This window comes from Hyperolius riggenbachi, chromosome 9 (assembly GCF_040937935.1).
Source record: "Hyperolius riggenbachi isolate aHypRig1 chromosome 9, aHypRig1.pri, whole genome shotgun sequence".
In the NCBI taxonomy this organism is placed as follows: Eukaryota; Metazoa; Chordata; class Amphibia; order Anura; family Hyperoliidae; genus Hyperolius; species Hyperolius riggenbachi.
This window is the reverse complement of record NC_090654.1, coordinates 253051038-253063439: the sequence shown is the minus strand read 5'-3', so window position 1 is coordinate 253063439 and position 12402 is coordinate 253051038. Positions and strand designations below refer to the sequence as shown.

The 12402-nt window shown below is 49.1% G+C and overlaps 1 protein-coding gene across 4 annotated transcripts in view; it reads right to left on the bottom strand.

Annotated features, from left to right (window-relative positions):
* MAPKBP1 (mitogen-activated protein kinase binding protein 1) overlaps window positions 1–236 on the bottom strand; it is a 254641-nt gene extending 254405 nt beyond the window's left edge. For all 4 annotated transcript variants that reach the window (XM_068254292.1, XM_068254295.1, XM_068254296.1 and 1 more), the window contains exon 1: window positions 138–236. The gene's annotated coding sequence lies outside the window, so the exon portion shown is untranslated. The remainder of the gene's footprint in view (window positions 1–137) is intronic.
* Between the last annotated feature and the right edge of the window lie 12166 nt (window positions 237–12402).

Genomic DNA, 12402 nt, shown 5'->3' with positions numbered 1-12402 from the left:
CCCATTAGCAGGGAGAGACAGCATGGTTAACAGACATCTGTCTGCTGCACTCACCACACATGGAACAAGGATCCCCCATAATGCTTCACGTCAGTCAGAGCAGCCCCCAACATCTGCCCCAGTCACTGTGCACCTACCTCCCCCTGCTGATGCCTCCCGGCCATCCAGTCCAGCCGCTGCCCAGCGCACACTGACTCCTATCAGTAATATGCTCTGACTGCAGCCGGGGAGGAGAGAGCTCTGCTCAGCACTACGGCGGCCCGGCGAGGACAAACGTATTTATACACTCTTCAAAGACAAAGTACAGTACATGCACATTATGCAGTCTTCTATACAGGATTTACTGAGTGCTACCGCAGTTAGTGAAAAGTCCCACTTATGTTATAAAAACTACCATACAATATGTGTGCTTCACAGATTTTTTTTTTTTTTTTTTTTTTTGTAAATTACTAGTGCTATTAAAAAATTGGACCTGTCAGGAAAAAATAAAGCAAAACAAGATTGATACTTACCTCAGTAGAAAGAAGTAGTGTTGGGCGAACAGTGTTCGCCACTGTTCGGGTTCTGCAGAACATCACCCTGTTCGGGTGATGTTCGAGTTCGGCCGAACACCTGACGGTGCTCGGCCAAACCGTTCGGCCACATGGCCGAACTAAGAGCGCATGGCTGAACGTTCCCCGAACGTTCGGCTAGCGCTGTGATTGGCCGAACGGGTCACGTGGTTCGGGCCCGAACGCGCTCTGATTGGCCGAACGGTCACGTGGTTCGGGTAAATAAATACCCGAACCACGTCATATCTCCTCCATTTGTCTGTGGGTTTAGCTTTGGGTAGGCAGGCAGGGTAGTTCGCTCTCCAGCCACGCTAGCCAGGGTCCCCCCCAGTCATTGTGTGTCGCTGCTGGGAACAGTAGTACACCGCTCGCTCAGCCACACTATATATAGCATTGTTTACTGCCACTGTGTACCTCGCTCAGCCACGCTATATATAGCATTGTGTTTTCTGACACTCTGTGTACACGGCTTAGCCTGGCTATATAGCATTGTGTGTACTGCCACTGTGCACCTCGCTCAGCCACGCTATATATAGCATTGTGTTTTCTGACACTCTGTGTACACGGCTTAGCCTGACTATATAGCATTGTGTGTACTGCCACTGTGTACCTCGCTCAGCCACGCTATATATAGCATTGTGTTTACTGCCACTCTGTGTACACGGCTCAGCCAGACTTTATAGCATTGTGTGTACTGCCACTGTGCACCTCGCTCAGCCACGCTATATATAGCATTGTGTTTTCTGACACTCTGTGTACACGGCTTAGCCTGACTATATAGCATTGTGTGTACTGCCACTGTGCACCTCGCTCAGCCACGCTATATATAGCATTGTGTTTACTGCCACTCTGTGTACACCGCTCAGCCAGACTATATACCATTGTTTACTGACACTCTGTGTACACCGCTCAGCCAGACTATATACCATTGTTTACTGACACTCTGTGTACACGGCTCAGCCTGACTATATAGCATTGTGTGTACTGCCACTGTGTACCTCGCTCAGCCACGCTATATATAGCATTGTTTACTGACACTCTGTGTACACGGCTCAGCCAGACTATATAGCATTGTGTGTACTTCCACTCTGTGTACACCGCTCAGCCAGACTATATAGCATTGTGTGTACTGCCACTGTGTACCTCGCTCAGCCACGCTATATATAGCATTGTTTACTGACACTCTGTGTACACGGCTCAGCCAGACTATATAGCATTGTGTGTACTGCCACTCTGTGTACACGTCTCAGCCAGACTATATAGCATTGTGTGTACTTCCACTCTGTGTACACCGCTCAGCCAGACTATATAGCATTGTGTGTACTGCCACTGTGTACCTTGCTCAGCCACGCTATATATAGCATTGTTTACTGACACTCTGTGTACACGGCTCAGCCAGACTATATAGCATTGTGTGTACTGCCACTCTGTGTACACGGCTCAGCCAGACTATATAGCATTGTGTGTACTGCCACTCTGTGTACACCGCTCAGCCATACTATATAGCATTGTGTGTACTGCCACTCTGTGTACACGACTCAGCCAGACTATATAGCATTGTGTGTACTGCCACTCTGTGTACACCGCTCAGCCAGACTATATAGCATTGTGTGTACTGCTACTCTGTGTACACGGCTCAGCCAGACTATATAGCATTGTGTGTACTGCCACTCTGTGTACACCGCTCAGCCAGACTATATAGCATTGCGTACTCTGCCAGTCAGTGTGTATATTGCTGGGATCAGTAATACTCCACTCACCGCCAACCACTATATGAGCTCACCATGAGTTCCTCAGAGACCTCCGCTGTGAGCAGCACTCCCAACAACAGCAACAGCCAACGCCCCACGCAAGCTATAACATCCACCCCAGCAGCCAGTGGTCAGCAGCAGCCCTCTCCGGAGGAGAATGTTGTGTCCATCGGTCCGTCGCCAGAACGATTAATGAGGGCTGCCATTGAGGAGATGATGGGGCCTGATGTGGAGGAGGAGGTCGGGCTCAGGCCAGCATCCCAAGTTAATGTTGAGGACGATGAGGGGTCTGTGTCTGGGGATGTTGGGGTGGCAGAGGTGGTGGGTGGGTCAGACTCAGGAGAAGAGTTGTATGATGAGGATGATGATCAGGACCATCTGTATGTGCCTCAGAGTCCGACCCCGGAAAACATGTTGTATCGTGTGTTTAGGTACTAAAATCTGCGTTCCCACTTCCCAGTACTGCCCGCAGTGCCCGGGTCCACGGATCCATATAATGTTTTGGGCAGCACTATCAAACTGTGGTACTATGAGTGAGTTGCCATGGTCCTTCTGTGCTGCCTGTCACACTCACCGTCTGTCTGCAGATGGATTGTTCAACACAGCTACGCCATCTGACATGTAGTCCTGGACCTTGACCATCTTCTCTAGGCGATTGGTGTTGGAGGACGTGGAACTGCCCGATTGCTGTTCTGTGGGCTGCTGCATGGGTGTCAGAAAATGTTCCCACTCCAAGGACACTGCCAATACCATTCCCTTTTGGGCACTAGCAGCAGCTTGTGTTCTTTGCTGCCCTCCTGGTCCTCCTGGGTTTGCTGAAGTCAGTCTGTCGGCGTACAACTGGCTAGAGAAGGAGGAGGATGTCAATCTCCTCTCTAAAGTCTCCATCCTCAAGGGCCTGCTGGAATTGTTCCATTTTTGACCTGTCTGACACTTTCTTCAATCGGTTTTTAACATTGTGTTTGTATAAACTGGGTATAAACCCAGTAATTGGTGTTGTCCAGATTCCAGAATAATGAATAATAATGAATAGTGAATAATGCGCGGGCCGCGTTCAATGCAGTCTAGCATGAATTGAGCCATGTGTGCCAGAGAGTCCTGCCAGACTCCTCTATCTTCATGTTCTTGTAAGCGTTGTGATTGTTGTGATGCACCATATTCGTCACCAGCATCACTTTCTTCCTCTTCTGCTGTCCTTTCCCGCTAAATTGTGGAAGTCCAACGTGCACCGCTCTGTCCCTCGGCAGTGGGGGCATCCAATTCCTGCTCCAACTCCAGCTGTTCCTCGTCCTGTTCTTTGTCATGGCTGGGACCAGCGTTTCCTGAGGCAGGTTGCCTGATGTTGGTATCATCACGCTGATCGTTTTCATCTTCAGAATCCCCCACTTGCATCATGCCAGCGGTTTCCATCTTCAACATTGATTTCTTCAGTAAACACAGCAGTGGTATTGTAATGCTGACTGTAGAGTTGTCACTGCTCAGTCACGCAACGTGGATTGCTCAAAATTTTGGAGGACTTGGCAGAGATCCAACATGGTGGCCCAATCAGATCCACAGAAGCTTGGTAGCTACTAGCTGCTGGAATGCGCCTCGGCACTGCGCAAAAGCGTGCTAGCATGTGCAGCGTAGAATTCCAGCGCGTAGGCAGGGACATCACCCAGCGAGCGATGGTGCGCTAGATTGAAGCGCTCCTGCATCTCTTGGTGAGTCCTTCAGAAGCGGTACTGGACTTTTAACAATGTTTGTTTTTTTTTCCTTCAACAGAAGATCTGCCACGTTGGAGTGAGGAGGACGCCGCCGACCCCGACACCAAGCTGAACCCCGGCGAACTCCAAGCAGAGGATCTTCAGGAACCCTCAAGGCTTTGAGCAAGCTGAGGAGGATCAGCAGTCCCGACGAGACCTCTCCTCATATGCGACTGAGTGCAGTGGAGCTCCCCAGAACAACCTCTCAGTTGTCACTTTGTCACTGGTCACTTTGTCACTTTGTCACTTGTCACTTCTCACTTTGTCACTTGTCACTTTGTCATTTTGTCACTTGTCACTTTGTCACTTGTCACTTTGTCACTTTGTCATTTTGTCACTTTGTCACTTTGTCACTGGTCACTTTGTCACTTGTCACTTGGTCACTTGTCCAGATGATCTCGGTACACCTCCTGAGATTCAAATTCCTGCACACAGGGATTTGGGTGTGATGAATGATGCATCTAACTGGCCACCGGAGGCAATTAAGGCCTTCAAAACATTGAAAGCAGCTTTCTGTTCCGCCCCCATTTTGCGTCATGTTGAGTTGTTGACGTCATGTTCATCCTCGGCCTCGCCTTGCATTTCAGTGCGAGGTGCATTTTCCACAGAAAAAGGTTGTGAATCCGGGCACAACATTTGTGGCTGTTCCATTGACCTTTCACAGGTAGAAGATTGTGGGGGTGGGAATAGCTCCTCCGAATAGCCCATTGTGTCCTGAAAACTACTCATTGCATTGCTTTGCGCACACATTTTTTTGTCCTCATGCAAGGCCTGAGTTGCACCTGAAAGCGTGGCCTTCTCCTCCTGCGCCTCCTCCTGTTCCATCACGTCTGCTGCTGCTGGGTTAGCGTTGACGCCCGGTCCCTGTTTATTGAACCTCTTATCTTTATTACATTTATGACTGCATGGCGGTAAAAAGCATGCTATCCGCACGCTTCTTGTCCTCATGCAAGGCCTGGGTTGTTGTGTCTCAAAAAGCATGGCCTTCTCCTCCTGCGCCTGCTCCTGTTCCATCACGTGTGCTGCTGCTGCTGGGTTACCGTTACCGGTCCCTTTTCCTGGAACCTCTTCTCTGTATTACATTTATGACTGCATGGCGACAAAAAGCATGTTACCTGTGCAAAGAAACATGACATTTTCCACATTTAAAAGACAGTTTTTCCTTTGAAACTTTACAATCAATTTTCTCAAAAACTATAAGCTCTTTTTCAAATATTTTTTTTCCTCTTGTACCCACTCCCAAGGTGCACATACCCTGCTAATTTGGGGTATGTAGCATGTAAGGAAGCTTTACAAAGCACGAAAGTTCGGGTCCCCATTGACTTCCATTATGTTCGGAGTTCGGCGCGAACACCCGAACATCGCGGCGATGTTCGGCGAACGTTCGCGAACCCGAACATCTAGGTGTTCGCCCAACACTAGAAAGAAGCCTCTGGATAATGCAGAAGTTTCCCTATCCTCCTTCAGCCCACCGATCCAGCGCTGGTACCCAGGGAACGTATTCGACAAGAGCTTGTCGTATATGTTTGGCGCGCTCCTGTCTGTGTTCTGGTGTGGATGCATTGCGCAGGGGCAAAGATGGCCCATGTCTGTGGAGTAGCGCGGAGCCACTCGTAATTGGCTTTTTTCCTCCACAGATTCGGGATGTCATTACATCTGCGCAGTGAGGCCACGCTCAGACACAGGGCCGGATTTAGGCCAAGGCCGCCTAGGCCATGGCCTAGGGCACCACAGGAGCAAGGGCACCAAAGCAGCAGGCTAAACTGGTGCAGCATTTGCAAGTTGGCAAATGCTGCAATGCAGGGAGATCAGGCGAGCGCCAGTACTCTGCTGCTAACCACCTGTGCAGCAGCCACCTTGCTCTCTGTGCATGCTTGCGTTGTGGCCGGCAGCTATGGACTTGGGCAGCATTGGAAACAGAAAGGAAGAGGAAACTTCTGCACAGGAGATGAGAGGCGAATAAGTGACACTGATGGCTGCTGCGGTGTGAAGGCGGTTCGCTACCTATACTGAAGGGGGGTTGGAAAAGAGGGGGATAAAGGGAGTCATCTGGCTACCTATACTGGAGGGAAAGGGGGGAAGGGTCATCAAGCTACCTATAGTAGTGGGAAGGCAGGAGGGATCATCTGGCCAACTATACTGGAGGGAAGGGTAATGGGTCCTCTCGCTACCTATACTGAAGTGGGGCAGCTGGTGACAGTGGCCTAGGACGGTAAAGAGTACAAATCCGGCTCTGCTCAGACAGTATCGTGGCCGTGAAGAAGATTTCCTTTAACCACTTAAAGAGACTCTGAAGCGAGAATAAATCTCGCTTCAGAGCTCATAGTTAGCAGGGGCATGTGTGCCCCTGCTAAACCACCACTATCGCGCCGCTAAACGGGGGTCCCTTCACCCCCAAATCTCCCCCCCGCAAGACTTGGTCGTAGATTTGGTCGCTCCTGGAGGCAGGGCTAATGGCTGCAGCCCTGCCTCCAGTCGCGTCTATCAAACGCGCATCGCCGCCTCTCCCCCGCCCCTCTCAGTGAAGGAAGACTGAGAGGGGCGGGGGAGAGGCGGAGATACGCGCTGACAGACGCACGTGGGGCAGGGCTGCGGCGGGTAGCCCTGCCCCAACCAGTAAGCGCTCCCCGGCTGCACGGAGGGAATTTGGGGGTTAAGGGACCCCCGTTAAGCCGCCGGATAGCGGCGTTTTAGCACGGGCACACATGCCCCTGCTATCTATGAGGTCTGAAGCGAGATTTATTCTCGCTTCAGACTCTCTTTAAGGGCTGCTGTGTTAAATCCCCTTAGTGACCAGGCCATTTTCTCCTAATTGGGCCACAGCAGTTTTAAAGCCTCACTGCAGGGTCATCCAACTCAGCAGACAAGTGATTCCCCCCCACCACCACTTTTTCTCCCCACCAACAGAGCTTTCTGTTGGTGGGGTCAGATTGCCTCCAGGATTGTTTATTTATTATTTCGAAAAATTAAAAAAAAATGTATTAAATTTATCTATTTTTTATTTATTTATTTTATAAAACTCCCTCCCTCTCCCTGTCAGCCTATCACAGTGGATCGCTCCTGTGTCCCCAGGGGGACAGCTGTGTTACACGGCCGCCCCCAGTACAGTGCTGCTGTAGATCGCAGCGCTGTACAGTGTTAATAGACGGTGGTTTCGCCGTCTAATAGTCTCTGAGCCGCTGGAAGACTGAAGGCAGAGCAGAGCTCCGTCCTTAATGCAGAGATGCACGCACACTAGCGTGCACACTAGCGCGCAATCTCCTGCAAGCCTCGCCATTCACGCCAATCGGGTGGAGTTCTCCTGGGGCTGCCGCCGCATGCGCGCCAATCGATGTGGAGTGGAGTGGTCGGCTAGGGGTTAAAGTATACCTAAGATAAATTAATTATAAGGGTTTATACTTACCTGGGGCTTCCTCCAGCCTCCTGCAGTCCATCTACTCAACCACCATCCTCCTGGGCCGCTCCATTCTTCCAAAATGTGGCCGGGTGGATTTCCTGACTGGCCCAGTCGCGCACCACTGTGCTTGCAGGATCCCCGCTGCGTGCCCACCCAAATCACACTTCCGTAGCTGGGAGTGCTCTACGCACACATAGTTCACCAAGACTGTAACTGTGCTTGTGCAAAACACTCCTGGCCTTGGTAGCTAAATGTAGAAGTACTTAGATGGGAGCCAGTGGTGGAACAATAGGACAGAGAAAGGACCAGGAAGGCTTTATGGCATCCAGAGTCTTCCCTCTACCTAGGGCACTATCTGCAAGGAGTTTTTATGTTCTCCCAGTGTCTGCGTGGGTTTCCTCCAGACACCCTAGTCACCTAGCACATCCCCAAAACATACAGATAAGTTCATTGGCTTCCCCCTAAAATTGGCCATACACTACGATGGACATATGACTATGGTAAGACTTAAAGAGACTCTGTAACATGAAAAAGATCCCCTGGGGGGTACTCACCTCGGGTGGGGGAAGCCTCCGGATCCTAATGAGGCTTCCCACGCCGTCCTCTGTCCCACGGGGGTCTCGCTGCAGCCCTCTGAACAGCCGGCGACAGGCCCGACTGTAATTTCAATATTTACCTTTGCTGGCTCCAGCGGGGGCGCTGTGGCTGCTTTCCTCTCCGAACCACACGGAAATACCCAATCTCAGTCGGGGCCGCTCTACTGCGCAGGCGCCGGAAACTTGCGCCTGCGCAGTAGAGCAGACCCGACGGCGATCGGGTATTTCCATGTAGTTCGGAGCCGACAGCCGTCAGAGCGCCTGCGCAGGAGCCAGGAAGGTAAATATTACGTCACGGCTGCACGGAGGGCTGCAGCGAGACCCCCGTGGGACAGAGGACGGCGTGGGAAGCCTCATTAGGATCCGGAGGCTTCCCCCACCCGAGGTGAGTACCCCCCAGGGGATTTTTTGAGGTTACAGATCCTCTTTAAGGCTCATACACACATCAGACTATAGTCTTTGGAAAATGAAAGATCACAGACCAATCTCACCACCCTTCATGTAGTATGAGAGCCATACTCTACACAGTCTTTTCTATGGAGCTGAACTCCCCATCAGAAAAAAATCTTTGCAAGATGCCACACACACAGATGCTGTACAGACACAAAAGATCAGTATCTGCAAAAGATCTGTTCCTGCCAAAAATCCATTCCTGCAAATCGCAATGATAGTCTATGAGATCTGCAGATCATCATACACACATGATTTAACTGACATTCATCTGCAGATCAAGCAATCATCCGTAGATCTGAAAATCCATCCTGGTGGATCTGATCTGCAGATGAATGTCAGTTAAATCATGTCTGTATGATGATCTGCAGATCTCATTGACTATCATTGCAATTTGCAGAAATGGATTTTTGGCAGGAACAGATCTTTTGCAGATACTGATCTTTTGTGTCTGTACAGCATCTTTGTGTGCAGCATCTTGCAAAGATTTTTTTCTGATGTGGAGTTCAGCTCCATAGAAAAGACTGTGTAGAGTATGGCTCTCATACTACATGGAATGGAGTAAATTTGGTCTGTGATCTTTCATTTTCAAAAGACTATGGTCTGATGTGTGTATGAGGCCTTAGATTGTGAGCCCATGTGAGGGACAGTTAGTAACAAGACTATACTGTACTATGTAAAGTGCTGCAGAACACACACACACATATTGCAGGACATGCAGCATTCTGGGGGCGTTTCCATTCTAATGAGTTGTATAGGAGCCTGGAAATCGCTCCCAAAATCGCTTGCAAAATGCTATCACAAATCCCTAGTGATTGTATAGTGCTTTGCGCTTTCTAGTGGGGTCCAGGCCTTAGGGTGCATTGCTCACCCTTCCACACATTTAATGAGAGGTCATTTATACAATTCAGCAGTACAACCCGTTAGCCGCTTGTTGGAATTGCCAGGAGGTGTGCGGCTGTATTGTAGGTGAATCCTGCAGAATATTCCCACAACAACTGATAGACGGTTACTAATCAATAAGCTCAATAACTGTGCAGTCTGTGGCTCAGAACACTGAAGGTCATTCATCATTAGTAATGAGCTTATAAGAGATGGGACGTCAGGGAAAACACTGCAGATGTGACTTTTCTTTAGATTTTAATCCTTAAAGGCTGCAAATGTCCTCAGACCCAATCAAAGGTCGAACGGCTAGATTAATGTATAATGTGGTCAAACATGAGACATACAAGAAATGCGTCTTTTGCAGCACTGGGTCCTGTGATTGCAGAGAAAATATGAATACGCGCATACACAGTGGCGGCTCCAGCTTAAATTTGTGGGGGGGGGGGGGGGGGGGGGGCACAAAGAGGGCACGCTGGCTGGAGATGCCCATTTGGGTGATCAAAATCGATGTTTGTATAATGAGCTTCAGGGCTCGTTTCCACTGTTGCGGTGCGGAATCGCCTGGATTCCACCGCGTACGAAATCGCATGCGGATGCGTTTCCGCATGCTGTTTTTCTCACAATTTTGCATGCGATTTCGCATGGCAAAGAAGCAGGCGAATTTAACCATGTCACTGCCTGTGTAAATTTCAATAATATTACATGCGAAATCGCACGCAAAATCGTGGGGAAAACCGCATGACAAAGCCGCATGCGATTTCCCTATTAAAAGCATTGCGGGCGATTCGCCCGCATTCCAGCCGCACGCGAAATCTGACGGCTCTGCCGTGCAGATTTCCCCCGTACACCAAAACGCACCCGCACGATGCACAAGTGGAAACAATCCCATCCACTTGTATTGCCTATGCGAATCCGCATGCGGTGTCTGCATGCGGATTCGCTATAGTGGAAACGAGCCCTTAGATAATTTTTGCCTAACTCAGGTGATGAAATTAAAGAGAACCCGAGGCAGTTTTTACTAAAGATAATAGGACACAGAGGCATGTTCTCTGCACAATGACATGCCTCTGTGTACTTCTATTGCCGGTGCTAGTCGTGTTTGACATGCTGCTGGCATGTTTGCAGTGCGGTGTGATGGATGTGTCAGGCATTACGCAATGCATGCTGTGCATTACCATATCAAATAAGCCTTTAAAGCAACTGAAGCATACTTGCTATGTATGGTATGCTTCACTGTATCTGTTGCACCCCATGCATAACGTGTGATTCGATTTATACCATCTGTTGCGTTGGGATCCTGCTGGTTTTCCAGGGAAGGCAACTCCCCACTGTGAAAGTAACCTTAAAGGACACATCCAGGAAGCCCAAAAATAAAAAATCCACTTACCTGGGGCTTCCTGTGCAGTACAGCCCGGCATGACGTCAGTGCGACTCAGTGAGCCACGTGGTGAAGTGCAAGCAGATGCCAAACTGGCGAGGTCGGCCTCTGCACCGGAGGGAACCGGGAGCCACCGGAGCTGCTGCGAGGGCACAGGACGGCTGCCAGGGGCTGGAGGAAGCCCTAGGTGAGTAGATTTTTACTTATTTTTTATCCTGGGATCTTACCCTTTAAGACCCCGTTCACACTGCACACGTTGCTTTCCGTATTTCGGCAACGCGTGCGGGAGGCCGATACGCAGGACATCAGAAAGTGCATAGACTGCACTGTCTGATGTTTACACTGTATGCATTCCGGACCAGTGCGGTCCGGGAACGCATGCTACACGCATTTTTTCACAAAACGCGAGGCTGACCCATTCACTTTAGTGAATGGGATCAGCCACGCAACGCATAGAAACGCAGATGGCGTGCGTTCATACGCATTGCGTTCCGAACGCACGGCCATCCGCGTTTCATGATGTGAACGTAGCCTAAGCTCACATTATACAGTGTAATGTCTGTCCTACTTGAAATACATCTCATATAAATACAAGCAGCGCCGTTTCCTGGCACAGACTTTCCAGGCAGTGGCCTGGAGCGCAGTGTGTTGTGAGGGGCGTGGTTTTGAGAGGGAGAGCCTCATTCTATACATGTTACAAGACAGTATCCTTGCGGGCATCAGACTTAGGACATCTGTGCTCAAAGGCAGGCACTGTGACATCTGCGAATGTACATTGTAGTACACAGCTGAAACTCATGCCTAAAAACATATTTAAAAAATGAGAATAGGGTCATAATCAAAAGGCAGGGGGGGGGGGGGGGGGGTGACGTTAATAATTAATACCAATGTATGATTTCTAATGGTTTATATTACAATAAAATATTTTGCACCTTCAAAAATAATAGCCAGCCATCCTGGGGTTGGGTTATTAAAAGCAATTTAACAGTATTAATTGCCAAATATAAAATAGTAATTTACATTAGTAATAGTAACATCCTCCTACAACTGTATGAAAACCAACGAATAGTCCTGATGTCCAATAATCCCAGTAAGCTTTTGATATTGAGTTGCAGTATGCAGGTCCGCAGAGTATTATGGAGGATACATTTAATTTTATGGAAGGAAGTTATTGAGTTTTCTTTATCATGTTAATTAAATATGAATGAGATTAGTATCACGCTGCGGGTTTATGTTATGCTGTCTGAGTAGTAACACAATTCACCCAGAAATACAGCAGGGTTTGGAGAGATCTATAGACATAAGTGTGCCCTGCGCAGAGGAGTAAAAACACTCTTTATAGAGGTGTAAAAAGCTCATTTGCAGTCCTTGGATGAGATGAAAAAAGTGTCAGGGCTGCAGCAGAAAGTTCTCACTCCCAGGCACAAATCCCACTCACCTAATGTCTAATGGTACAGTGCCACGGAATATCTTGGCCCTTTAGAAATCAATAATAATAATAAATAATATGGCAGAGGTGTCAAACTCAAATACACAGTGGGCTGAAATTGAAAACTGTTACCAAGTGATTGGGCCAACCTCAATGCCTCAATTCCTCTCCTATACAGTGTCGTGGTGTCTGGTGACACCGTCCTCCTCTATACTGCCAG